Here is a 27,344-nt window from a genome sequence, read left to right as displayed (position 1 = left end):
GACGTGGGTGGACCAGGACAGATTTTTAGAGATGTGTACTGATGCATGATCAATGACCACTAAAGCGAGGTTGTAGTCCAACTGAAGGCTTTAATAAGCTAGATGTTTCCCCCAGCAGCTCAGGTACAGAATGAAGACTGCTGGGGCGGCACGGGCTCTTGTACCCCGCCTAGCAGGGCGGAGCTACCATACAGCTTGACCAATAGGAAGCATACAATTTCTACCAATGGTGTTCCAGCATTACCAGGTACCGTAATACCTCTACTACCATATTCACCCCCTGTTAAAAAAGGGTCTGGCGGGGATGGTGGCCTGATACTAGAAACATGGCAACGTGGTAGCAATAGTTATGGAGGTACCGTAATACCTCTGCGAAGGGAGCGCCTGCGGGGTGCGTCGGTGGGTTGGGGGGCCTAGACGGGGCCGGCGGAAGGACCGATCCTCCTGTAAGATGCCCCGGTGGGAGGGAGGGTGGGACTGGTGGCTGGGGTGTGCGTGGGGCTCCGGCGGGCACCAGGTCTCGTAGGGAGACTGTATCTTGTCGGCCGTCGGGGTACGCCACGCAGGCATACTGGGGATTAGCGTGGAGAAGATGGACCCTCTCCACCAACGGGTCCGACTTGTGCACCCGCACATGTTTTTGGAGCAGGATGGGTCCAGGAGCTGCCAGTCAGGTCGGGAGCGAGGTCCCAGAGGAGGACTTCCTGGGGAAGACAAGAAGATGTCCGTGAGGTGTTTGGTTGGTTGTGGTACAAAGCAGTGACCGGATGGAGTGGAGGGCATCCGGGAGGAATTCCTGCCAGCGGGAGACTGGGAGATTCCTGGACCGTAGGGCCAGTAGGACGGTCTTCCAGACCGTTCCGCTCTCCCTCTCTACCTGTCCGTTACCCCGGGGGTTGTAACTGGTCGTCCTGCTCGAGGCAATGCCCTTGCTGAGCAGGAATTGACGCAGTTCGTCGCTCATAAAGGAGGATCCCCTATCACTGTGTATGTAAGCGGGGAACCCGAACAGTGCAAAGATGCTATGGAGGGCCTTGATGACGGTGGTTGCGGTCATGTCGGGGCAGGGGATGGCGAATGGGAACCGGGAGTACTCATCAATCACATTCAGGAAGTACGTGTTGCGGTCGGTGGAGGAGAGGGGGCCTTTGAAGTCCATACTGAGGCGTTCAAAGGGATGGGAAGCCTTCATCAGGTGCGCTTTCTCTGGCCGGTAGAAGTGCGGTTTGCACTCTGCGCAGATTTGGCAATCCCTGGTGGCCGTCCTGACCTCCTCGATGGAGTAGGGCAGGTTGCGGGTCTTGATAAAGTGGAAAAGGCGAGTCACCCCCGGGTGGCAGAGGTCCTCGTGGAGGGCTCGGAGGAGGTCCACTTATGCGGTGGCACATGTGCCGCGGGACGGGGCATCAGGAGGCTCGTTTAGCTTCCCGGGACGATACAAAATCTCGTAGTTGTAGGTGGAGAGTTCGATCCTCCATCTTGCCCCGCTGTGCGTTATCGAACATGAAAGCAACCGACCGTTGGTCAGTGAGGAGAGTGAATCTCCTGCCGGCCAGGTAATGCCTCCAATGTCGCACAGCTTCTACTATGGCTTGTGCCTCTTTTTCGACCGAGGAATGGCGAATTTCGGAAGCATGGAGGGTGCGGGAGAAGAAAGCCACGGGCCTGCCCGCTTGGTTGAAGGTGGCCGCTAGAGCTACGTCAGACGCATCGCTCTCGACCTGGAAGGGGAGGGACTCGTCGATGGTGTGCATCGTGGCCTTTGCAATGCCTGCTTTGATGCAGCTGAAGGCCTGGCGGGCCTCTATCGACAGGGGAAAAGCTGTGGATTGGATCAGGGGACGGGCCTTGTCCGCGTAGTTGGGGACCCACTGGACGTAGTAACTGAAAAACCCTAGGCAGCGCTTCAGGGCCTAGGAGCAGTGAGGGAGGGGGAACTCCATAAGGGGGCGCATGCGTTCCGGGTCGGGGCCTCCATTTCGCACTATGTAGCCGAGGCTGGCTAGGCGGTCGATGCTAAACACGCATTTATCCTTGTTATACGTAAGGTTAAGGATCTTTGTGGTCAGGAGGAATTTTCGGAGGTTGGTGTCGTGGTCCTGCTGGTCGTGGCCACAGATGGTGACATTATCGAGATACGGGAATGTTGCCCGTAAACCGTACCGGTCAACCATTCGGTCCATCACGCGCTGGAAGACCGAGACCCCGTTAGTGACACCAAAGGGAACCCTTAAGAAGTGATAGAGCCGCCCATCTGCCTTGAAGGCAGTGTATTTGCGGTCACTAGTGCGGATGGGGAGCTGGTGGTAGACGGACTTGAGATCCACCGTGGAGAAGACCTTGTAATGCGCGATCCTGTTGACCAGGTCGGATATGTGGGGGAGAGGGTACGTGTCCAGCTGTGTAAACCTGTTGATGGTCTGACTGTAGTCGATGACCATCCTATGCTTCTCCCCGGTCTTTACCACCACTACTTGAGCTCTCCAGGGACTGTTGCTCGCTTCAATGACCCCTTCCCTCAGTAGCCTTTGGACCTCTGACCTAATAAAGATCCGATCCTGGGCACAGTGCCGTCTGCTCCTGGTGGCGATGGGTTTGCAATCCAGGGTGAGGTTCGCAAACAGGGAAGGAGGATCGATCTTAAAGGTCTCAAGGCCGCAGACAGTGAGGGGGGTATAGGGCCGCCGAATTTCGAAGTTAGACTTTGGAGATTACACTCAAAGTCTAAACCTAGGAGTGCGGCCGCGCAGAGGTGGGGACGGACGTAGAGCCGGTAATTTGTAAACTCCCTTCCCTGGACTGTGAGGTTTACTACACAAAACCCCTTTATCTCTACTGAGTGGGAACCGGAGGCCAGGGAGTATTTTGATTTTTTGAGAGAACAGCGCCTTACCGTGTCGGGGTGGATGAAGCTCTCCGTGCTCCCAGAGTCGATTAAGCAGGACGTCTCGTGTCCGTTGATTAGTACTGTCGTTGTAGCAGTTGAGAGTGTCCGAGGCCGGGACTGATCCAGAGTCACCGAGGCTAATCTCAGCAGTTGAATGTTCTCTTCGGGCGGTGTGTGGTCAGCCGAGCTGGGGCCCTGGGGGTCCATCCAAGATGGCGGCTCCCATTGATCGCAATTTGCTGGGGGTGCACAAAATGGCGGCGCCCATCCATCTAACGTGGCTTCCGCGGGACAGGATGGCGGCGCCCGGGGGCCGCACGTGGCCCTGGAGTAGGAAGATGGCAGCGCCAGCTGGTCGCATGGGGACCGTGGCGAGGTTTATGGTGGCGGTCCGCATTTGCCGCCGGAGACCGTGGCAACCGCACGGGCCTGGCATACCACCACGAAATGGCCCTTTTTACCGCATCCCCTGCAGGTGGATGCGTGGGCCGGGCTGTGCTGCCGGGGGTGCTTGGCCTGCCCGCAAAAGTAGCAGCGGGCCCCCCCCCGGGGTTGCCAGGCCGCCTTGCAGCACAAGCTTGTGGGGGGATGGGGGATGTCTCGGGGTCGGCTGCGGAGGGGTTCCACGCTGACCAGGGGGCTGCCGCGCGGTCGGGAACATAAGCGCGGGCATTTCGGGAGGCCACATCCAGGGAGCCTGCAAGTGCCATGCCTTCTTGAGACCTAGAGTGTCTTTTTCCAGCAATCGCTGGCGGATTTGGGATGACAGCATACCTGCCACGAAAGCGTCCCGGACCAAGAGTTCAGTGTGGTCTCTCGCCGAAACTTGCGGGCAGCTGCAGTTTCTCCCCAACACCAGGAGTGCACGGTAGAATTCTTCCAGTGATTCCCCAGGGATTTGTCGGCTCGTCGCTAGCAGATGTCGGGCGTAGACCTGGTTTACCGAGCGAATATAATGTCCTTTAGCAGCTCTATTGCCGCATCAAAGTCTTCCGCGTCCTCGATGAGAGTGTAAATTTCCGGGCTCACCCTCGAGTGCAGGACTTGCATTTTCTGTTCTCCCGTGGGTGTGTTTTCGGCCGTCCTGAGATATCCTTTAAAACACGCCAGCCAGTGCTTGAAGATTGCCGCTGAGTTCGCCGCGTGGGGGCTGAGTTGCAGACACTCCGGTTTGATTCAGAGCTCCATCCTTTTAAATCTAGCTTATTAAATTGATGCACGATCAATGACCACTAAAGCGAGGTTGTAGTCCAACTGAAGGCTTTAATAAGCTAGATGTTTCCCCCAGCAGCTCAGGTACAGAATGAAGACTGCTGGGGTGGCACGGGCTCTTATACCCCGCCTAGCAGGGCGGAGCTACCAGACAGCTTGACGAATAGGAAGCATACAATTTCTACCAATGGTGTTCCAGCATTACCAGGTACCATAATACCTCTACTACCACATGTACCCCTAGGAATTTGAAACTGCTAACCATCTCCACCTCAGCCCCGTTGATGCTGACAGGGGTGTGTACAGTACTTTGCTTCCTGAAGTCAATGACCAGCTCTTTAGTTTTGCTGGCATTGAGGGAGAGATTGTTGTCGCTGCACCACTCCACTAGGTTCTCTATCACCCTCCTGTATTCGGACTCATCGTTATTCGAGATCCGGCCCACTAAGGTCATATCGTCAGCAAACTTGTAGATGGAGAAGCAACATACATTCCTACACAGGGACCCTGATCTCAAAAAAAAAGAATATGTTTAGGCCGTAATGCCTTGTTGAATTACCCCGGTGCTTGGGAAGCTTATAATTCCATCGTGCTCTCTCCATGGCAATGCCTCGGTCAATCAGCGTTGACTTGCACTCCGATCAACATCCTTTTCTACGGCAGTATAAATTGTTGTGATCATTTGAAATTTGGATTTTTGGCGTTTCTCCTGATAAACCCAAGACACAAAAGCTTTATTATTAACGAGTCCCACTTTTCACAAGTGAACATGTTATTTGAAATATTTACACAAAAGTAATACTTTGTTACTATAATGATTCACGTGAAAGAAAATTGCTCGATGTGGGTTTCATAGATTTCATAGAATTTACAGTGCAGAAGGACGCCATTCGGCCCATCGAGTCTACACCGGCTCTTGGAAAGAGCACCCTACCCAAGGTCAACACCGCCACCCTATCCCCATAACCCAGTAACCCCACCCAACACTAAGGGCAATTTTGGACACTAAGGGCAATTTTATCATGGCCAATCCACCTAACCTGCACGTCTTTGGACTGTGGGAGGAAACCGGAGCACCCGGAGGAAACCCACGCACACACGGGGAGAACGTGCAGTCAATGATACAATTTGTATTTTGAGGATTTAAAATAAATCAATAACAGATGCACGACAGCAGCAGGATAGCTTCAGTAAAACAAAGAAGTTCTCAGAACTAGACTGTGTGTAGACTATGTGTGTGCCTTTACCACTGCACAGAGCAGAAATAGACTATGTGTGTGCCTTTACCACTGCACAGAGCAGAAATAGACTATGTGTGTGCCTTTACCACTGCACAGAGCAGAAATAGACTATGTGTGTGCCTTTACCACTGCACAGAGCAGAAATAGACTATGTGTGTGCCTTTACCACTGCACAGAGCAGAAATAGACTATGTGTGTGCCTTTACCACTGCACAGAGCAGAAATAGACTATGTGTGTGCCTTTACCACTGCACAGAGCAGAAATAGACTATGTGTGTGCCTTTACCACTGCACAGAGCAGAAATAGACTATGTGTGTGCCTTTACCACTGCACAGAGCAGAAATAGACTATGTGTGTGCCTTTACCTCTGCACAGAGCAGAAATAGACTATGTGTGTGCCTTTACCACTGCACAGAGCAGAAATAGACTATGTGTGTGCCTTTACCACTGCACAGAGCAGAAATAGACTATGTGTGTGCCTTTACCACTGCACAGAGCAGAAATAGACTATGTGTGTGCCTTTACCACTGCACAGAGCAGAAATAGACTATGTGTGTGCCTTTACCACTGCACAGAGCAGAAATAGACTATGTGTGTGCCTTTACCACTGCACAGAGCAGAAATAGACTATGTGTGTGCCTTTACCACTGCACAGAGCAGAAATAGACTATGTGTGTGCCTTTACCACACACCACTAGGGGCTTTTCACAGTAACTTCATTTGAAGCCTACTTGTGACAATAAGCGATTTTCATTTTTTCATTTCAGCTTTGACAAAGAATCATCCAGGCTCGAAATCGTAGCTCCGTTCTCTCTCCACAGGTGCTGCTGAGGTTGTCCAATATTTTCTGTTTTTGTCTGGAGTTGCGAAACAAGAGGTAGAATATGGAATTCTGCTTAGGATTTTGGAGTGAGGGGGGCAGAGGTCAGAAACCTGTCTATGTAGGGAGGTTGCAAAATCTAGAGAGAAACATCAGGGTAGGTATAGTGTCCGTACACCGATTAGCCATCAGTGATTTGTTACCAGTTGTGAAGCCTGAGGAACAGGCCTCTTATCCTCAAGCCATGTCGTGTGACATAGAAAGTGTCAAAAATGAATTAATAAAAAACCCACATAACTCAGAGAAAATAAACACCCAATGGAAAATAAACGTTGCATGAGGCTAAATTAAACAAAATCTACCTGACGAGAAATTAGTGGTATGGGATCAGCAATTCCTTTTGCATCCCACCTAAATTTACTGCTCATTAATTCGATTGAGTCCGTTGATAGAGTAATGGGAGGAGCAGTGCATTTGATGCTGTGAATCAGGGGTAAAATTCTCCGGTATCGGCGTGATGTCCGCCGACTGGCGCCCAAAATGGCGCAAATCAGTCAGGCATCGCGCCGCCCCAAAGGTGCGGAATGCTCCGCATCTTGGCGGGCCGAGCCCCAACCTTAAGGGGCTAGGTCGGCGCCAGACGAATTTCCGCCCCGCCAGCTGGCGGAAAAGGCCTTTGGTGCCCCGCCAGCTGGCGCGGAAATGATATCTCCGGGCGGCGCATGCGCGGGAGCGTTTGCGGCCGCTGACAGTTTCCCGCGCATGCGCAGCGGAGGAAGTCTCTTCCGCCTCTGCCATGGTGGAGACCATGGCGAAGGCGGAAGGAAAAGAGTGCCCCCATGGCACAGGCCCGCCCGCGGATCGGTGGGCCCCGATCGCGGGCCAGGCCACCGTGGGGACACCCCCCGGGGCCAGATCGCCCCGCCCCCCCCCAGGACCCCGGAGCCCACCCGCGCCGCCTTGTCCCGCTGGTAAGGTAGGTGGTTTAATCCACACCGGTGGGACAGGCATTCTAGCAGCGGGACTTCGGCCCATCCGGGCCGGAGAATCGCGGGGGGGGGGGCGCCAACCGGCGCGGCGCGATTCCCGCCCCCGCCGAATCTCCGGTACCGGAGAATTCGGCAACCGGCGGGGGCGGGATTCATGCCAGCCCCCGCCGATTCTCTGACCCGGCGGGGGGTCGGAGAATCTCACCCCCGGACTTTCAAAAGGCATTTCAAAGTACCACATAATAAATTTGTCAGCAAATCTGAAACACTTGGGGTTAAGGGAGCAATGGCAGCTTGGATGTAAAATTAGCCAGGAAAGCAGGGAGTGGTGTTGAATGGTTGTTTAGCAGAATGGAGGAAAAGTGTTGCCCAAAGGTTGGTGTTAAAATCACTGCCCTTTTCGACAATATATTAATGACCTAGACTTGGGCATTTGCAGATGACACAAAACTCAGAACTTTGGTATAAGAGTGACTGTCAACATCAATATGTCTGAGGATTTAAATTTGGTAAGAAAATGGAGATCACATTACTTGGAAAATAAGAACCTGAATGAGGAAGAAAGGTAAAGGAATGTGGGAATTCAAATACACAAATCATTAAAAATATCAGCACAGGTCACTTCGGCCTCAAGGAAAATGAACCGAGGACTACTTTCAAAGAGATAGAATTGGAAAGTCGAGGTGGGCTGCATTCTCCGCCTCGCCCCACTGGTGATGGAGTTCCCAATGCAGCGGAGTACCCAGCATTGGCGAATAAACAGGATTGGTGCGTGGCAGAGATCCATTTCCGATGCTCCAGTCCCTGCTTGTGTCGGCATCGAGTTTCGCCCCTGTGCCAGCGGGAGGATGTAAGACCCATTTTATACAGTGAATGGTAGAACCCTCAAGAGTATTGAAAGTCAAAGAGATCTAGGAGTACAGGTCCACAGATCACTGAAAGGGGCTACACAGGTGGAGAAGGTAGTCAAGAAGGCATACGGCATGCTTGCCTTCATTGGCCGGGGCATTGAGTATAAGAATTGGCAAGTCATGTTGCAGCTGTATAGAACCTTAGTTAGGCCACACTTGGAGTATAGTGTTCAATTCTGGTCGCCACACTACCAGAAGGATGTGGAGGCTTTAGAGAGGGTGCAGAAGAGATTTACCAGAATGTTGCCTGGTATGGAGGGCATAAGCTATGAGGAGCGATTGAATAAACTCGGTTTGTTCTCACTGGAACGAAGGAGGTTGAGGGGCGACCTGATAGAGGTATACAAAATTATGAGGGGCATAGACAGAGTGGATAGTCAGAGGCTTTTCCCCAGGGTAGAGGGGTCAATTACTAGGGGGCATAGGTTTAAGGTGAGAGGGGCAAAGTTTAGAGTAGATGTACGAGGCAAGTTTTTTACGCAGAGGGTAGTGGGTGCCTGGAACTCACTACCGGAGGAGGTAGTGGAGGCAGGGACGATAGGGACATTTAAGGGGCATCTTGACAAATATATGAATAGGATGGGAATAGAAGGATACGGACCCAGGAAGTGTAGAAGATTGTAGTTTAGTCGGGCAGTATGGTCGGCACGGGCTTGGAGGGCCGAAGGGCCTGTTCCTGTGCTGTACATTTCTTTGTTCTTTGTTCTTTGTTCATCCAATTCCGGATCAGGCGCCTTGGGCGGGATTCTCCCGCAATTGGTGGGGCGACCCGTACTGGCGCCAAGAGCGGCACGAAGCCCTCTGGCCCCGGGCCGCTTGGATGTTGCAGAATCCTCCGCACATCCGGCGCTGGAGGGGTTGGCGCCACGCCAACCGGCGCTGAAGGGCCTCCGCCGGCCAGCGCAAGTTGGCACATGCGCAGAACCGCCGGCGTGATTCCTGCGCATGCGCAGGGTGTTTCTTCTCCACGCCGGCCATGGCGGAACCTTCCAGAGGCCGGCGCGGAGGGAAAGAGTGCCCCCATGGCACATGCCCGCCCGCAGATCGATGGACCCTGATCACGGGCCAGGCCATTGTGGGGGTTGGATCCCCCCGCGCCTCCCCCCCCCCCCGAGGACCCCGCTAGACAGCTGACAAGTCAGGTCACACCGGGATGGACCATGTCCGTTTCACGCCGGCGGGACTGGCCGGAAATGGACGGCCGCTCGGCCCATCGGGGCCCGGAGAATTGCCGAGGGGGGGCCACTGCCAATGGTCCCCGACCGGCGTGGCGCGATCCCCGCTCCCGCCCAAAAACCAGCGCCGGAGAATTCAGCAGCTGCCGTCGGAGCGGCGGGGTGGGTTTCACGCCGCCCCCCGGCAATTCTCCAACCCGGCAGGGGTGGGATAATCCGGCCCCATTCTTTCCAGGCCCTCATGATTCTCCGATCCTCCGGGCCAGGAATTAAGTGGGTGAGAATTGGTGCAGGTCCTGCCAAGCGTGGCCACAGCGGACCCTGCGGTGGGCAAAGGGTCTAACAGCGTCTGTGGAGAGTAAAGGGAGCTACAGTTTCGAGTCTGGATGACCCTTTGTCAGCTGAACTAAATTGGGAGTGAGTTCAATCTTCATGAATCTCCATGCAAATAGTGGTTTTGCCAGCTGCCACTCGTTGAAGAGTCACAACGTTCATTACACTATTTCGGAGGATTTGTTTCAACAGGTTACCGACCTTTCAACATTGCATCAGCAGCGTAAATGCTCCCGAGAAGAAGGCCAAGCATTTGAGAAGCACTGGATGGGGTCGGATGTCACGTTGATGATGTCCTGATCCATGAATCCACTGGAACGAAACATGACATGAGAGTGTTGTGATGAATGGAGGGAATTGTTATATATATTGTATTAAGTGACTGTTGCAATAATGTTACTAAAATAATTTAGGTTATGGGCGGAATCCTCCGACCCCCGTCCATGTGTTTCTTGTCAGTGGGATTCCCCACTCCTGCCACTTATCAATGGGACTTGGCAATGAAGCCAAATTCCCCGATGCTGGGTACATCATCAGGAAGCCCACAGGCGGGGGTGCATTGCCAGCGGGAAAAGACAATCCAAATATCTGGAAAATTCCCGTCTAAATGTCAGCTAAAGCTGTGATTAAGGGGGCAACAGCTGGGGAGGCTGTGATGTCACTTATGGGAGATGGGAGGGGCTGGGTCTGTTTTTTTAAATTTCGTTTTTGGTTCTGCCTGGTGTCTGTTGTTTTTAGTTTTGTTTTTAAGCTCCTGCTGTAGATTTTGAGGACGGGGATGTGTTTCTCAGACTGACTTCTGAAAGCTTCTCTGCCACGGGCTTTGTGAATAAATCTGTAAGCCGCTGAGTGTTAACGTTAATAATAAGAGGCATTAGGCCCGTGTGTGTGGATTTTGCTTAACTGAAATGATAGAAGTAGATGAGAACGTCATCTTAAAGACTTGAGGCGGCACAGTGGTACAGTGGTTAGCACAGCTGCCTCACAGCTCCAGGGACCTGGGTTCAATTCCGGCCTTGGGTGACTATCTGTGTGGAGTCTGCACTTTCTCCCCGTGTCTGCGTCGGTTTCCTCCGGATGCTCCGGTTTCCTTCCACAGTCCAGGTTGGGTGAATTGGCCACACCAAATTGCTGCCTAGTGTTCAATTGTTAGGTGGGGTTACTGGGTTACGGAGGATAAAGTGGAGGCGTGGGTTTAAGTAGGGTGCTCTTTCCAAGGGCTGGTGCAGATCTGATGGGCCGAATGGCCTCCGTCTGCACTGTTAATTCTATGATTCTATGATTTTCTTTTTTACAAACTATTTATTTGTTAATTGAAAAGCTGTTTCTCTTTGGAAGTTAATAGGATAAATTTTGTGTGAATAATAAAGTTTAATGCTAATATAAAAGTTCCCTGGTTGTCAGTGGAATAGTCTCGCAGCAAAGTATCCTTACCTCACATTTAAATAATTGAAAAATTGTGGGGCCTTGTATGGTATCCTGATAGAAACTGAGGTTTGGTCTGGGTATCGGAACAATGCAAGCTGTACTGTGACACTTGGAGGAAGCAGGACTTACACTCAGTGGCGAATATCTCTCCTGAGAATTCTAAAGGTCCGAAGGAGAAGAGCCTTTTTCTCTCTCTCCACTATAATTAGTTCTGCCCTGCAGAGAGAGCAGGCCAGTGCTCAAGAGGCAGAGTGGACAGAAAACCCCGTTTTACATTCTCAGGCAGAGAATTCTAATTTTACCTCTGAGACTGAGAGGCAGTCTGGTGGAAGTCAGTCAAGTGAAAGAGACTCCCCAGAGAAAATTCTACAGCCTGCGGGTTCTAATTGAAGGCACAAAGCAGAAGGTCTGCTCCAACCAGTGGGTTTCAATACTCTGTGTCCCGGGTAGACAGCCAACTAGAGAGACTACAACCTCAGCAGCAAAGATATTCATTTTTTATTCCCATTTTAATCACCATTATTATTATCATTCCCATCCCCATGGTGTGTCTGTCTTGTGTGTGCATGTGTATATATATATATATAGAGAGAGAGAGAGAGAGTGGGGTGGTGGAAGGGGGAGTAATTAGATTAGCAGTTGTTTTATTATTACCATTACATGTTTATTTCTCCTCTTATTGTAAATAGTTTTTTGTGTTTTACTTACAAATCTGGGGCGGGATTCTCCGTTGCCTGACACTGATATCGTAATCGCCGATCGGGCGGAGAATCCCATCTGACGCCCAAATCAGGGATGCTGTCGATTTGACGCCGGTTTTTGAGTCCCGCACTCTCCGAAATGGTGTAATCTGAGTGGTCGGGAACTCGGCGTGGCGGCGGCGGACTGTGTCCAGCGCAGCCACAGTCAGCCAGGAGCCGTGCTGGCCGGGGGGGGGGGGGGGCTTCCGCGAGGTCTGGGGGGACTGGTGGGGGGTGGCCAGGGATCGTCTTGTGGGGCAGTATTTGGCAGGTTGGATCCACACATGGCCAGCGCCATGTTGTACGGTGTGACCGCTGCAGGTCGACGCCGTGCGCAAGCGCAGCCATGGACCCGGCCATTCTCCAGCCGTGTTTGGCGCGGGAGCCGGGGGTTTTACCCGATGCTGCTGGTAGCCCCTCACCGGTCCCAGGATCAGCGAGGGCTAGGCACCAATTTTGGCGTCATAAAACATCACAGTTCCCACGTCGCTGTCGGCACTTAGCCACAAGATCGGAGAATGCAGGACTTAGTGTCGGTAAGTCATTGGAGCAGTCAAGGGTCAAAGATCTCAAAATGATATATGAGTTAGTGGTTGATTCACTTAGGTTGGGACTTTGTGAGGCTGGAATTAATCGTCCACTCGCCCAGTTGTAACACATTAAGCAAGAAATAATTGGAGATTGTAACAAAGGCAATGTAATAATTGTGGGGGCTTTAATCTTCATATCGACTGGGACAATCAAATTGACAAGAATGGACCAGAAGATAAATTTGTGGAATGTTCTCCTGACAGTTCTTGGACCAATGCATTTTGGAACTTACTAGAAAGGAAGCTTACTATTACGTAATAAAGCGTGGTCAATTAGTAATGTTGTAGTAAATAGTGATCAGAATAAAATTGAATTCTAAATTAAATTTGTAAGTGACATACTTACAAACAAGAATCCTAAACTTAAACACAACCAATTATAGAGGTTTGAGGGGAGAACTGGTGAAGGTAAATCAGGTAAATAGACTAAAAGGTACGGCTGTAAGTAAACCATGGGAAACATTTAAAGACACAATTCAAAATGCCTAACAAAAATACATTCCAGGCAAAAACAGAAACTCAGCAGGAAAGACGCATTTGCAAGTATATAAAAAGGAAGAGAGTAGCTAAAGTTGACATTGGTCCATTAGAATCTGAGAAATTAGAAATTATAATGGATCATGTAAAAATGACAGCAGCATTGAACAAATGTGGTCTTCACACCACATAAAATCTGTTGGGTGCCTAGCGCACCACCTTCTCACCCACCGGGAACGTGTTTCCTATAATACAGGGGTCAGTGAATCATCCAATAGGCCACCCATCCTTTGGCCTTTTGAATCCTTTAACTGTCCAATTAATTAGCAATTAAGGGACTCATTTCCACTGCCAAGCAGTGTGCAAAGTCCATTACTGAAATGGCTTTCTTGAAAAGGCGGGAAGAAGGGTGGGCTCAACAATCAGGGGCACCTCACGCGCATTGGGGGCTCCCTCCCTCATGGTGTCGCCCCCCTTCGTTCCTCCCCGCCCTCAAAACATCCTGCCCCCACTCTCCCCCCTCCATAGCTATCCGATTTTTCACTGGCCTAAAGACCGAGGACTTACCCATCTCTCGTCACCGTGATCGTCTTCCTGAGGACTATTTGCAGTCCCTGCAGCACCCACTGCGGAGTTCTGGTACTGCCGAGACTGCTGGAGCTTCAGGCCATTCTGATTGGCTGCAAGCTCTTGAGAGCGGGACTTATTCTCTGCTGAGGGGCGCAAAGTGCCGCCCCTAACACTGTGAAACCAGCCCCAAGTGAAAACAATCTCACTAACAGTCTGGAATTCTCTATTTTAAAGCCAGAGTGCAATGATCAAATACGTTTCACATAACAAATTTCACAATGGCGGCATATCATCCTGTGGCTGACATGTGATCCAATGATCCTGTTCTGTCTGATTAAATTATTAACACTGATCCTGTGGTTTCTCTCTCACAGGCAACAGTAAGTCAGTACATTTAATGTCACAACAACCCCCTTTAAAATAATAAAGTTACAAAATCAATATTCTTTGGAACTAAATGTTGCCTTTCTGAGCTTCCAGTAACCAAACACCGAACATCATGAAAGTTGATTACATTGGAAAGGGTCAAACGTGTGAATGGGGAGAAATAAGTTCTGCACTGTTACACAGTAATGAGTAGACACTCGTTCAACGAACAGTCCACTAACTATACACTGTTAAACATTGTCAGTGCTTTACAATTAACACAACATTTCAAATAGATTGGGCCATGATGCCTTAAAATAGGTTTTCCCTTCTGAGCATAATAATGTCCGTGGAAAAAATACCAATTTCATCAAGCACCTGAGAAATAACTAATTTCTCTGCTCCAAGGTGTAGGCCCACCTAATAATCATAATCATAATAATCATAATCTTTTATTGTCACAAGTACGAAGTTACTGTGAAAAGCCCCTAGTCGCCACATTCCGGCACCTGTTCGGGTAAGCCGGTACGGGAATTGAACCCGCGTTGCTGGCCTTGTTCTGCATCACAAACCAGCTGTCTAGCCCACTGAACTGATATTGCAATATACAGGTTAATTCAGTCCTCAGATGCAGGCCCAGTCAGTCTCTCACCTGTCTATCCCAAGGGTTAGCCAGGCATTCACAGCCTAAACCCAAGATCCAGCCAGGTGAACAAAACAAGGTTCAATAGATACCCTGCACGGCATGGACAGATTCACAGTCTCCCTCAAACCTAACAAAGTGATTGCAGCCTCTCCTCGATGTCCAGTTAGGTACTCAGCTTATCGAGGTCAAGTCAATGACCGATGGGTATTTGGGGGGTAAAGAAGGCAGAGTTCATCCTGTCCAAAAATAAAATAGGAAATGCTGCAAATAATCAGCAGGTCAGGTAACACCTCTGAGAGAAATCGAGTGGATTTTCCACATTCCCCGACACGTGTTTCACGGCCCACCAATGGCCAGTGGTGGGGTCCCCTGGCTCTGCCATTGCCACCTGGGTTTCGTACTGTTTGGACCCCCTCCACGGGTTTTCAATGATGGGGGTTCGTCGTCATCGGGACAGGGAAAACTTGCTGCTGAGAACAGCTGGAAAATTCCAGCCAATGTTTCACATCCGTGACCTTCCATCAGGACTGACAAATGTCAGAAATGGAAGCAGGTAAAAGTGGGGATTGTGGGAAGTAGAACAAGGGAGAAGGTCTGTGATCGGTGGAGGGAAGGAAAGATCAAATAACAAAAGATCTAATAGTGCAAGGCCAAAGGTAATGGGACAAGTTAAGAAACAATCACTACGTCTAGAGGAGGTGTGACTGGCAGGAGAATTCAATTCCCATACCAGCTGGGAATTCTGAATTCTCCCTCAGTGTACCCAAACAGGCGCCGGAATGTGGCGACTAGGGGCTTTTCACAGTAACTTCATTGCAGCGTTAATGTAAGCCTACTTGTGACAATAAACATTATTTATTTTTTATTTATGAATAGCTGACATCCAAATACAAGGGAAAGAAAGTAAGAGAGAAATGAAAGACCAAACCAGGAAAGAAATATGAAAAAACGGAGGACAGAATCACAGAGTTGCAGAATGGTTACTGGTCAAAAAGAGCTGATTCAACCAATCATGTCCTCGGCCCAGCCATCTTCAGCTGCTTCATCAATGACCTTCCTTCCACATAAGGTCAGAGGTGAGGATGTTTGCGGGTGACTGCACAATGTTCAGCACCATTCGCGACTCCTCAGATACTGAAGCAGTCCATGTCCAAATGCAGCAAGACCCGGACAATATTCAGGCTCGGGGCTGACAAGTGGCAAGTTACATTCACGCCACACAAGTGCCAGACAAAGACCATCTCCTACAAGAGAGAATCTAACCATTGCCTGATATTTAATGATGTTAGCATCACTGAACCGATTACTGGGGGTTACCATTTACCACAAACGGAACTGGACAACCACATAAGTACTGTGGCTATAAGAGCAGGTCAGAGGCTGGGAACCCTGTGGAGACCAACTCACCGCTTGACTTCCCAAAACCTGTCCACCATCTACAAGACACAAGTCAGGAGTGTAATGGAATACTCTCCACTTGCCTGGATGAGCTCAGCTCCAGCAACACTCAACATTCATTGCTCCTGCTCTTGTATTAGCTTTGTTTGGCCCCTTAGAACATAGAACGTTACAGCGCAGTACAGGCCCTTCGGCCCACGATGTTGTGCCGACCATTGAAACCACTCTAAAGCCCATCTACACTATTCCCTTATCGTCCATATGTCTATCCAATGACCATTTGAATGCCATTAGTGTTGGCGAGTCCACTACTGTTGCAGGCAGGGCATTCCACACCCGTACCTTACTACTCTCTGAGTAAAGAACCTACCTCTGACATCTGTCTTATATCTATTTAAAGCTATGTTCTTAACAACCCTCTCAACCTGGGTGGCAACTTTCAGGGATCTATGTACATGGACACCGAGATCTCTCTGCTCATCCACACTGCCAAGAATCTTACCATTAGCCCAGTACTCTGTCTTCCTGTTATTCCTTCCAAAATGAATCACCTCACACTTTTCTGCATTAAACTCCATTTGCCACCTCTCAGCCCAGCGCTGCAGCTTATCTATGTCCCTCTGTAACTTGTAACATCCTTCCGCACTGTCCACAACTCCACCGACTTTAATGTCATCTGCGGATTTACTCACCCATCCTTCTACGCCCTCCTCCAGGTCATTTATAAAAATGACAAACAGCAGTGGCCCCAAAACAGATCCTTGTGGTACACCACTAGTAACTGGACTCCAGTCTGAACATTTCCCATCAACCACCACCCTTTGTCTTCTTCCAGCTAGCCAATTTCTGATCCAAACTGCTAAATCACCCTGAATCCCATGCCTCTGTATTTTCTGTAGTAGCCTACCGTGGGGAACCTTATCAAACGCTTTACTGAAATCCATATACACCACATCAACTGCTTTACCCTCATCCACCTGTTTGGTCACCTTCTCAAAGAACTCAATAAGGTTTGTGAGGCACGACCTACCCTTCACAAAACCGTATTGACTATCTCTAATCAAATTATCCCTTTCCAGATGATTATACATCCTATCTCTTATAAACCATTCCAAGATTTTGCCCACAACAGAAGTAAGGCTCTCACTGGTCTATAGTTACCGGGGTTGCCTCTACTCCCCTTCTTGAACAAGGGGACAACATTTGCTAGCCTCCAGTCTTCTGGCACTATTCCTGTAGACAAAGGTGACTTAAAGACCAAAGCCAAAGGCTCAGCAGTCTCCTCCCTAGCTTCCCAGAGAATCCTAGGATAAATCCCATCCGGCCCAGGGGACCTATCTATTTTCACACTTTCCAGAATTGCTAACACCTCCTCCTTATGAACCTCAAGCCCTTCTAGTCTAGTAGCCTGAATCTCAGTATTCTCCTCGACAACATTGTCTTTTTCCTGTGTGAATACTGATGAAAAATATTCATTTAGCCCCTCTCCTATCTCCTCGGACTCCACGCACAACTTCCCACTACTGTCCATGACTGGCCCTACTCTTACCCTAGACATTCATTTATTCCTGACATATCTATAGAAAGCTTTAGGGCTATCCTTGATCCTACCTGCCAAAGGCTTCTCATGTCCCCTCCTGGCTCTTGTAACTCTCGAGCGCCCTAACTGAACCTTCATGTCTCATCTTTACATAAGTCTCCTTCTTCCTCTTGACAAGTGTGTCGACTGTTTTAGTAAACCATGGTTCCCTTGCTCGACCACTTCCTCCCTGCCTGACAGGTACATACTTCTCAAGGACACGCAGTAGCTGTATCTTGAACAAGCTCCACATTTCCATTGTGCCCATCCCCTGCAGTTTTCCTCTCCACCCGATGCATCCGAAGTCTTGCCTCATCGCATCATAATTGCCTTTCCCCAGATATAACTCTTGCCCTGCGGTATATACCTATCCCTTTCCATCACTAAAGTAAACGTAATCGAATTGTGGTCACTATCACCAAAGTGCTCAGCTACCTCCAAATCTAACACCTGTCCAGGTTCATTACCCAGTACCAAATCCAATATGGCCTCGCCTCTCGTTGGCCTATCTACATCTACTGTGTCAGGAAACCCTCCTGCACACATTGGACAAAAACAGACCCATCTAAAGTACTCAAACTATAGCGTTTCCAGTCAATATTTGGAAAGTTAAAGTCCCCCATAACAACTACCCTGTTGCTTTCGCTCCAATCCAGATTCATCTTTGCAATCCTTTCCTCTACATCTCTGGAACTTTTCAGAGGCCTATAGAACACCCCCAACAGGGTGACCTCTCCTTTCCTGTTTCTAACCTCAGCCCATACTACCTCAGTAGACGAGTCCTAATCAAACGTCCTTTCTGCCACCGTAATACTGTCCTTGACTAATAATGCCACCCCTCCCCCTCTTTTACCACCTTCCCTGAGCTTACTGAAATATCTAAACCCCGGCACCTGCAACAACCATTCCTGTCCCTGCTCTATCCATGTCTCCGAAATGGCCACAACATCGAAGTCCCAGGTACCAACCCATGCCGCAAGTTCACCCACCTTATTCCGGATGCTCCTGGCATTGAAGGAGACACACTTTAAACCACCTTCCTGCCTGCCGGTACACTGCAACTTTGAAACCTTACTCATGACCTCACTACTCTCAACCTCCTGTATACTGGAGCTACAATTCAAGTTCCCAAGCCCCTTCTGAACTAGTTTAAACCCTCGCGAAGAGCATTAGCAAATTTCCTCCCCAGGATATTGGTACCCCTCTGGTAGACCAGAGGGGTACCAATCCCGTTTGTAGAGGTCTCACCAACCCCAGAATGAGGCCCAATAATCCAGAAATCTGAAACCCTCCCTCCTGCACCATCCCTGTAGCCAAGTGTTCAACTCCTCTCTCTCCCTATTCCTCGTCTCGCTATCACGTGACATGGGTAACAACCCAGAGATAATAACTCTGTCCAAGATCTAAGTTTCCACCCGAGCTCCCTGCATTCCTGCCTTACATCCCTATCCCTTTTCCTACCTATGTCGATGGCACCTATATGGACCACGACTTGGGGCTGCTCCCCCTCCCCCTTAAGGATCCCGAAAACACGTTTTGAGACATCACGCACCCTGGCACCTGGGAGGCAACACACCAACCGCGAGTCTCTCTCGTTCCCACAGAATCTCCTATCTATCCCCCTAACTATGGAGTCTCCAATGACTAATGCTCTACTCCTCTGCCCCCTTCCCTTCTGAGCACCAGGGACAGACTCTGTGCCAGAGACCTGTACCCCATGGCTTACCCCTGGTAAGTCCCCCCCCCCAACAGTATCCAAAGCGGTATGCTTGTTACTAAGGGGAACGACCACAGGGGATCCCTGTACTGACTGCTTCCTCCCAGCCCCTCTCACCGTCACCCATCTATCTTTATTCTTCAGAGTAACTACATCCCTGAAGCTCCTATCTATGACCACCTCTGCCTCCCGAATGATCCAAAGTTCATCCAGCTCCAGCTCCAGTTCCCTAACGCGGTTTCTGAGGAGCTGGAGATGGGTGCACTTCTCACAGATGAAATCTGCAGGGACACTGACGGTGTCCCTCACCTCAAACATTCTGCAGGAGGAACATTGCACTACCTTCTCTGCCATCCCCTCTAGATAGAAAAAGAAAAAGAAAGAAAGAGCTTACCTGTTATTCACTCCCCTTCTCAGCAAGCACTCACTCAGCAACCTCTGCGCCCCGGACGATAACACCTGAGGGAAAATAAAAGAAAAACTACTTACCAGTCACCAACCAATCCCTTACCTGCAGGCTGTGATGTCACGGTTCAACTTCTTTCTATTTCTACCTGTCCTCGAGCCTTCCTCTTGATCTTTACAGCGGTTGATTTTGTTTTGGTTAGAGGAGGGGGTAGGGAGGGAAACACTGAAGAAGTGTTTCAGGTTTAAGTGTCACTTTACCACAGCTGCTCCACAAACCACCTTCAAGTTAGGGTGAGCCCACGGATGTATGAAAATGTCCGCCACAACAGCCAATCAGCAGCTCCGCTCTACTGCTCTCTGCTGGATGCTTGTCTTCACTTGAACAGCTAGGGTCTCTTGCTCAGGTACACCTTCAACTTAGGGTGAGCACACGGACGTCTGCAAATTTCCCCTGCAACAGCCAATCAGCAGCTCCGTTCTACTGCCCTCTGCTGGATGCTTGTCTTCACTTGAACAGCTAGGGTCTCTTGCTCAGGTACACCTTCAACTTAGGGTGAGCACACGGACATATGCACATTTCCCCTGCAACAGCCAATCAGCAGCTCCGCTCTACTGCCCTCTGCTGGATGCTTGTCTTCACTTGAACAGCTAGGGTCTCTTGCTCAGGTACACCTTCAAATTAGGATGAGCACACGGACGTATGCAAAATTCCCCCGCAACAGCCAATCAGCAGCTCTGCTCTACTGCCCTCTGCTGGATGCTTGTCTTCACTTGAACAGCGAGGGTCTCTTGCTCTGGTACACCTTCAAGTTAGAGTGAGGACACGGATGTATGCAAATTTCCCCCGCAACAGCCAATCAGCATCTCCGCTCTACTGCCCTCTGCTGGATCTGTAACCACTGTAACCAATCACTGTTTGTCGATGTACCACTTGTCAATGTTCTCTGTTGATTATTCTTTGTTTTGTGTCTACTATGTACGCACTGTGTACGTTCCCTTGGTTGCAGAAAAATACTTTTCATTGTACTTTAGTACATGTGATAATAAATCAAATCAAATCACCATTCAGGACAAAGCAGCCGCTTGATTGCTCCTCCTTCCACAAACATCCTCTCCCTGCACTAAGGATGCATTGTGGCAGCTGTGTGCACCATCTACAGGATGCCTGCTGTGGGGTGTCGGTACAGATGTTACTCTTTGATGAACCTGCTATCTTCAGGCTGCCTGCAATGCCTGAAAATGAAAGTGCTTCAGACCTTGGACAAGCAAGAGAAGCGGAGACACAAGCAGATCACTCTGAAATGAGGTTCATCCTGGACTTACACACCTGCAGGAAGAGCAGCGCAGCTCATTTCACTCTGCAAGCAGCTCACTGTAATAATAGACTAGGCCACTAAATTAAAACATAAAATTTAAGGAGGATGATTGAAATACTTTGGAAAATGTGCTCTATCTAACTTTTGTGAGGGCCACGAAGATCCAGCACGAGTTTTAAGGATACAAAGAAATAACATTTATTTACAATAATATATATATATAACAGCAGCAGCAACTTCCCTTGCTGCACACTCCTTCCTGCTGGTTCCAAACTGGCCAGCTTTATTTATACAGGGAGTCTGCTAATGATTTCTCCGCCCCCCCTCATTGGGGAAGCTCATACTCCCACAGGATTGTCATTAGTCCCCAGCCAATGGTAAGCAGACAGGTTATAACATCCCTCCCCTGCAAAGTCCAAGGAATCCACCGAAGACCCTGGCGAATGAGGGCGTCGGACTTGTTTTGCCGCTGGCCGGACACCATTTGCACGAGGCGCTGGATCGGGCGGCGTGTAACGAGACGGATACCGCGCTTCCGTGATGAACGGCGTAACGGTTGTACATCCACGGCCCGTGGGCCCGAGGATTCCCCCTCTGATGCGTCCTGTGTCTCCATCTTGGAGTCAGAGTCTGCTGCCTCCGCCATCTCGGCGTCTCTATCTCCACGCGGTTCTGTAACGACCTGCGCAGGCTTTGAGTGAGGCACCAGAGGAAGATTGTGAGGACTACCTTCCCTTGTCTCTGGTCTCTGCGGCTATAGAAATGAGCTCCGGGGGCGGGGAATCTTTGGAAGGGATAGTCTTCTGGACCGCACGTGGTCGACATGTTTGCGCTGGAGACGACCCTAGGCTTGCACCTGGTAAGATATCGGGCCCGTTTGGCGAAAGATTACGCCAGGGACCCACTGGGCACCACCAGCAAAATTCCAAATGAACACTGGGTCACCGGGCGCAAACTGCCGAATCGGCCATGCCAAGAAAAACCACGTCCCTGCCGTTCTTGTGTGCGGCGTACTTTTGCGCCAATGTTCGGGAAAACCATGATAAGGCATATGCGAAGTCTCCGGCCCATTAGAAGCTACCCCAGTCACCGCATGGAGGGTGGTCCTATACAAAAACAAAAAGCGAGCCAGTCTCGTGTCCATTGACCTGGATGACTGCTTCTTTAGGCCTCGTTTGAATGTCTGCACTGCGCGCTCCGCCAACCCATTTGAAGCCGGGTGGTAAGGGGCAGTGCGGATATGACGTATGCTGTTCATCTTCATGAACCTCGCAAACTCCTCACTTGTGAATGGAGCGCCGTTATCCGTGACCAGCACCTCGGGGAGGCCATGCGTACTAAAAGACAAACGCATCTTCTCAATTGTTGCGCAGGACGTTGTGCCTAGCATCTTATGCACCTCTAGCCATTTAGACTGGGCGTCGATTAATAGAAGATACATGGATCCTTGAAAAGGGCCGGCGAAATCCGCATGCAAGCGTGCCCAAGGCCGCCCTGGCCATTCCCAGTGATGTAGGGGCGGGGCCGGCGGAAGCTTCTGATGCTCCTGGCAAATGGAGCAGTTTTGGGCCACCTTCTCAATGTCGGTGTCGAGGCCTGGCCACCAGACATAGCTCCGGGCCAACATTTTCATTTTGGTCACACCTGGATGCCCATTGTGCAAGTCTCTTAGTATCAGCTCCTGTCCTTTTTCCGGGACAATCACACGCGTCCCCCACAAGAGGATGCCGTCTTCCACACTGAATTCTGACAGCTTGGAGGAAAATGCCCGCAACTCGCCTGGGAGCTGTCTGTGCTGCCCACCATATAGGACTATGTGCCGAACCTTTGACAGGACTGGCTCCGTCTGGGTCCACTCACGGATCTGTGATGCCGTGACAGACAAGGTGTCCATAAAATCTAGGGTTGCAACCACCTCACCGGTCGTGGGGGTCGACATGGGGCCGGTCGATAAAGGCAATCGGCTCAGTGTGTCGGCATTCACTATCTGCGTTCCTGGTTTGTGCTCCAGAGAATACTCGTATGCAGCAAGCAACAAAGCCCAGCGCTGGATCCGTGCGGAAGCAATGGGCGGTATTGGCTTATCCTCTCTGAAAAGTCCCAGCAGAGGCTTATGATCAGTCACGATAGTGAAGTGGCGGCCATACACGTACTGGTGGAAACGTTTCACCGCAAAGACCACTGCCAGGCCCTCCTTCTCGATCTGCGCATACTTTTTCTCCGCTGCAGTCAATGTGCGGGAGGCGAAAGCTATCGGCCGCTCGGCCCCGTTCTCCATCTTGTGGGACAGGACGGCCCCAATACCATACGGGGATGCATCACATGTGACGAGCAAAGGCTTTCCAGGATCATAGTGGGTTAGTAACCCAGACAACGACAATTGTTGTTTTACCTGCCGGAAAGCGGTTTCTTGCGGCTGACCCCAAACCCAGGTGTGATTTTTCTTTAACAGAAGATGCAACGGGGCCAGCGTAGTTGCCAGATTGGGGAGGAACGTCCCGTAATAGTTTACGAGGCCGAGAAAAGAACGAAGATGCGAAGTGTCAGTCGGGGCGGGGGCCTGTTGAATCGCGCGCACCTTCTCTGCGACGGGGTGCAAACCTTCGCGGTCCACCCGATAACCTAGGTAGACTACTTCCTTTGCCTGAAAGGCGCACTTTGTGAGACGTAAATGGACCCCAGCCTCCGAAAAGCATCTAAGGACACCCTCCAGACTTTCCAAATGTTCCTGCTCTGACGTCCCTGTGATCAAAACGTCATCTAAGTAGACAGCGACACGCGGTAAACCTCTCAAAATGCCCTCCATAACACGTTGAAATATAGCGCAGGCAGAGGATACTCCAAAGGGCAACCATGTATATTCATACAGGCCCCGGTGTGTATTAATCGTTACATATGGTCGGGAGGCAGGGTCCAGCTCCAACTGTAGGTAGGCATGACTCATATCTAATTTTGTGAAGGAGAGTCCGCCTGCAAGCTTCGCGTAGAGATCCTCTATGCGAGGCATTGGATATCGGTCGAGTCGGGGAGCCGTATTCACTGTAAGTTTACAGTCACCGCACAAGCGAACTGTGGCATCTGGCTTCATTACAGGTACAATTGGTGCTGCCCAGTCAGCGAAACGGACGGGCCTGATAATACCCAAAGTCTCCAAACGAGTGAGCTCCCCTTCTATCTTCTCGAGCAAGGCGTAAGGCACCGGGCGCGCCTGGAAATAGCGCGGTGTGGCTCCTGGTTCGACTTGGATACGGGCTACGCCCCCTTTTATTTTCCCCAAACCGGGCTGGAATACATCTGGGTACCGTCCTAGCACCTCAGTCAACCCTCCAGAAACTGTTTGGAGGATGTGCTGCCATTGCAACCACAAATGGCGCAACCAGTCCCGACCCAACAGGCTGGGCCCATGGCCGCGCACCACGATAAGTGGGAAACGCCCCTCCTGGCGTCCACAAACAACAGGGGTCATTGTAGTTCCTGCAATGTCCAGTGGTTCCCGTGTAGGTGGCCAACCTGGCCTGTGAGTCGGTTAATGTAAGAGTCTGTATACCCTGCTTGATGCGGTCGAATGTCCTCTGGGCGATCACGGAGACCGCTGCGCCAGTGTCCAACTCCATCTCAAACGGGTGACCATTGACCCGTATTGTCACCTTAATGGGGGCCACACGGGGAGCTGCCACACAATGCAGCTGCAGGCAGTCGGCCTCCGCCTCCACGTCCTCAGGAGTAGTCGCCGCAGGTTCATCCACATGGAAGGTAAGGCCCCTGGGCTGGTCCCAGTTACGGCCCCTGGGCTGGTCCCAGTTTCGGTCGGAACGATGGCACCTCTGGCGCCCCCAGGACTGGCGTCCGCGACGGGGTCGGTGCCTACAAGTCTGACACGGACATGGCTCCTTATTCATTGGTTCTGGAGAAGGCTCCCTTTGGGGAGGAATGTCCGACGGCCACTGGCGTCGATCTGGACGTCGCCTCACCCAAGGTACCGCAGGAGTGCAGGAGGATGTTTTCGGACAGAAGGGATTGCGCCCCAAGGCATGCACCTCCATTCCCTGTATCTCCTGCACTTCTCATTCTGCGCTCTCTCGGGACAATACTATTTGAATGGCCTGTTGAAAAGTCAATGTTGGCTCAGCTAACAACTTTCTCTGGGTGGCCGCATTGTTAATACTGCAAACCAAATGGTCGCGTAACATTTCTGACAAGGTCTCACCATAGTCACAGTACTCCGCAATCCTGCGTAGCCTGGATAGAAAATCGGCAAGGGATTCTCCAGGGGTCCTCTCAGCGGTATTAAACCGGTAACGCTGGACTATCGTGGACGGGGTTGGGTTAAAATGTTGCCCCACTAAATTCACAAGTTCATCAATCGTTTTGGTGTCCGGCGCAGCTGGGTACGTAAGGCTCCTAATCACCCCAAACGTATGCGGGCCGCAGGCGGTGAGCAATATGACCACCTGGCGCTCGTTTTCAGTGATATTGTTTGCCCGGAAATAGTAACGCATCCGTTGTGTGTACTGGTTCCAGCTTTCCAGCGCAGCATCAAAAACATCCAAACGTCCGTACAGCGGCATGGCCTAATAGAAAACAACTTCCAACCTGTATCCAACAAAAATCCAGGGAGGTGGCTTCAGCAGTGTAGACAGCTATTCACTTTAACCCTCGTCGCCAGTTTTGTGACGGCCACGAAGAATCCAGCACGAGTTTTAAGGATACAAAGAAATAACATTTATTTACAATAATAGACAACAGCAGCAGCAACTTCACTTGCTGCTCACTCCTTCCTGCTTGTTCCAAACTGGCCAGCTTTATTTATACAGGGAGTCTGCTAATGATTTCTCCGCCCCCCCCCCCCCCTCATTGGGGAAGCTCATACTCCCACAGGATTGTGGGATTGTCATTAGTCTCCAGCCAATGGTAAGCAGGCAGGTTACAACACTAACATAAGCACAAATGTTGAGGTAGTTTCTGCCATGATATGTAGACATGTAGATAACTAAAGTGTTAATTGTAACATCTAACTGTAATACTGCCACTAGAGGGCACCACTAGATCCCACTATATGTATCAGCTCCCAGAGGATCTTGGTCTCTTTCAACCCAGGAGTGACTAGGCAGCAGTAGTGTATGAGAGATAGATCGCAGCGTAGTGAGCACGTGTAGTTTTGAATCAGTTAATACATTACTATTTAATTACTTGATTACTAATGATAGTTCTGTAGAGTGTCAAACTCAATTATAATTAATCTTTACTTAATAAATTAGTTTGCTTTAAGTTGAAGACTTGTAGTTTTTTCAGGATCACACCATCAGACCTTCTGGATATACAGCAACTAGTAACGCCACATATTACTGAACCCAGTAATATAACAGTTTTTGTGGGTGTGTCTGACTTTTTCAGCTGTTGGATGATGGTGGGGAAAGATGGACATCTCATGAATTATTTGACAGGAAGAGATTTTCTGTGGGCATGGGGAGAACAAGCAGAGGTGAAGTGATTTTATTTTTGTGAATGAGCTTTCATTAGCTGGAAGCTGCCAGCTATTAGTTGTGCACTCCTTATTCCCATTGCCTGCAACCATCTACCCAAACATTTCTGATGTGCTGACTAAGTCACACACTCCAGTGATACATTCCAGTCTCACAGACATCTGTCTACTAGGATTTCTCCAATCTCTTGGGTGGGATTCTCCGTTCCTGCAGCCGGCCAATAGGGTTTCCCATTGTGGGCCACCCCATGCGTCGGGAAACCCGCGGGTGTGGGTGAGGAAGGTCCTGCCGGAGAATCCTGCAGCATATATTTAATCTTTTACCATTGTCCACCAATTCTACACCGTCCCATTCTACCATAGTCCAGCACTATAATCATCCTCTGTTCTAACAAAAAGGGGGCTAATTTCTCAAGTCTTTGTGTTTCTATTTTATTACATGAGGCACTGCATTTGCACCTCAACCTCTCTATTCATTCAAAGTTCACATTGGGTGTAGCTGTAAACTGCAATGGTATTCATTGTGCTTTCACTAATGTTTTACTTTCCATAATATCCATTTGCTTTTTATTTAACAGCCTACCTCCTCCATTCTCGTATCAGAGAAAAGGGAAACTCCAAATGTTCCCCAGTCCAGTTATTCCTCCAACCATCAATAGGATGAATCCCAAGTCATTGCTCCACTTTTCCCGTTCCTTTCACGAAGGTAGTTCTGGGATGGCACAATCCCCTTTTTGTTTTACTTCCCCGGTGTAGCTGTTCATTTTCATAAATGCTTCTGCTGGGTAGATGAAGAAAAGTTTCGGATAAATGGCAAAGTGCCCCATGATTTATTCACTCAGTAACCACATCATTAACATCACCAATAGTTATTGGCGAAGGTTCAAAGTCAGATTGCAAAACACATATCAGCCACACAACAGCAAAGAAAAGCATCAAAATGCAATTTAGGAGTGAATAATTATAAATCTTCTCACCAATTATCGATGGTTAAAAAGCAAAAACATGGGGTGGGATTTTCCCATCCAGTCCGGGAGGGATTCGTGGGGGTGAAGCCG

The 27,344-nt window shown here is 50.0% G+C and overlaps 1 long non-coding RNA gene across 2 annotated transcripts in view; it reads right to left on the bottom strand.

The window, feature by feature from the left end:
- LOC140395954 (uncharacterized) overlaps positions 1–26,943 on the bottom strand; it is a 38,022-nt gene extending 11,079 nt beyond the window's left edge. Inside the window, exons 1-4 of one of the 2 annotated variants that reach the window (XR_011936422.1) lie at positions 26,870–26,943; positions 19,475–19,539; positions 9,771–9,881; positions 4,659–4,808 (exon numbers count right to left, since the gene is read on the bottom strand). This is a non-coding gene — a long non-coding RNA (uncharacterized lncRNA). Of the gene's footprint in view, positions 1–4,658; positions 4,809–9,770; positions 9,882–13,371; positions 13,798–19,474; positions 19,540–26,869 lie in introns of those variants that run through there. The other variant, XR_011936421.1, reaches the window with a different exon arrangement.
- Positions 26,944–27,344: the final 401 nt, after the last annotated feature.

Source organism: Scyliorhinus torazame, chromosome 19, assembly GCF_047496885.1.
Source record: "Scyliorhinus torazame isolate Kashiwa2021f chromosome 19, sScyTor2.1, whole genome shotgun sequence".
NCBI lineage: Eukaryota > Metazoa > Chordata > Chondrichthyes > Carcharhiniformes > Scyliorhinidae > Scyliorhinus > Scyliorhinus torazame.
The sequence above is the reverse complement of the archived record's forward strand: the minus strand, read 5'-3'. Positions and strand labels throughout refer to the sequence as shown.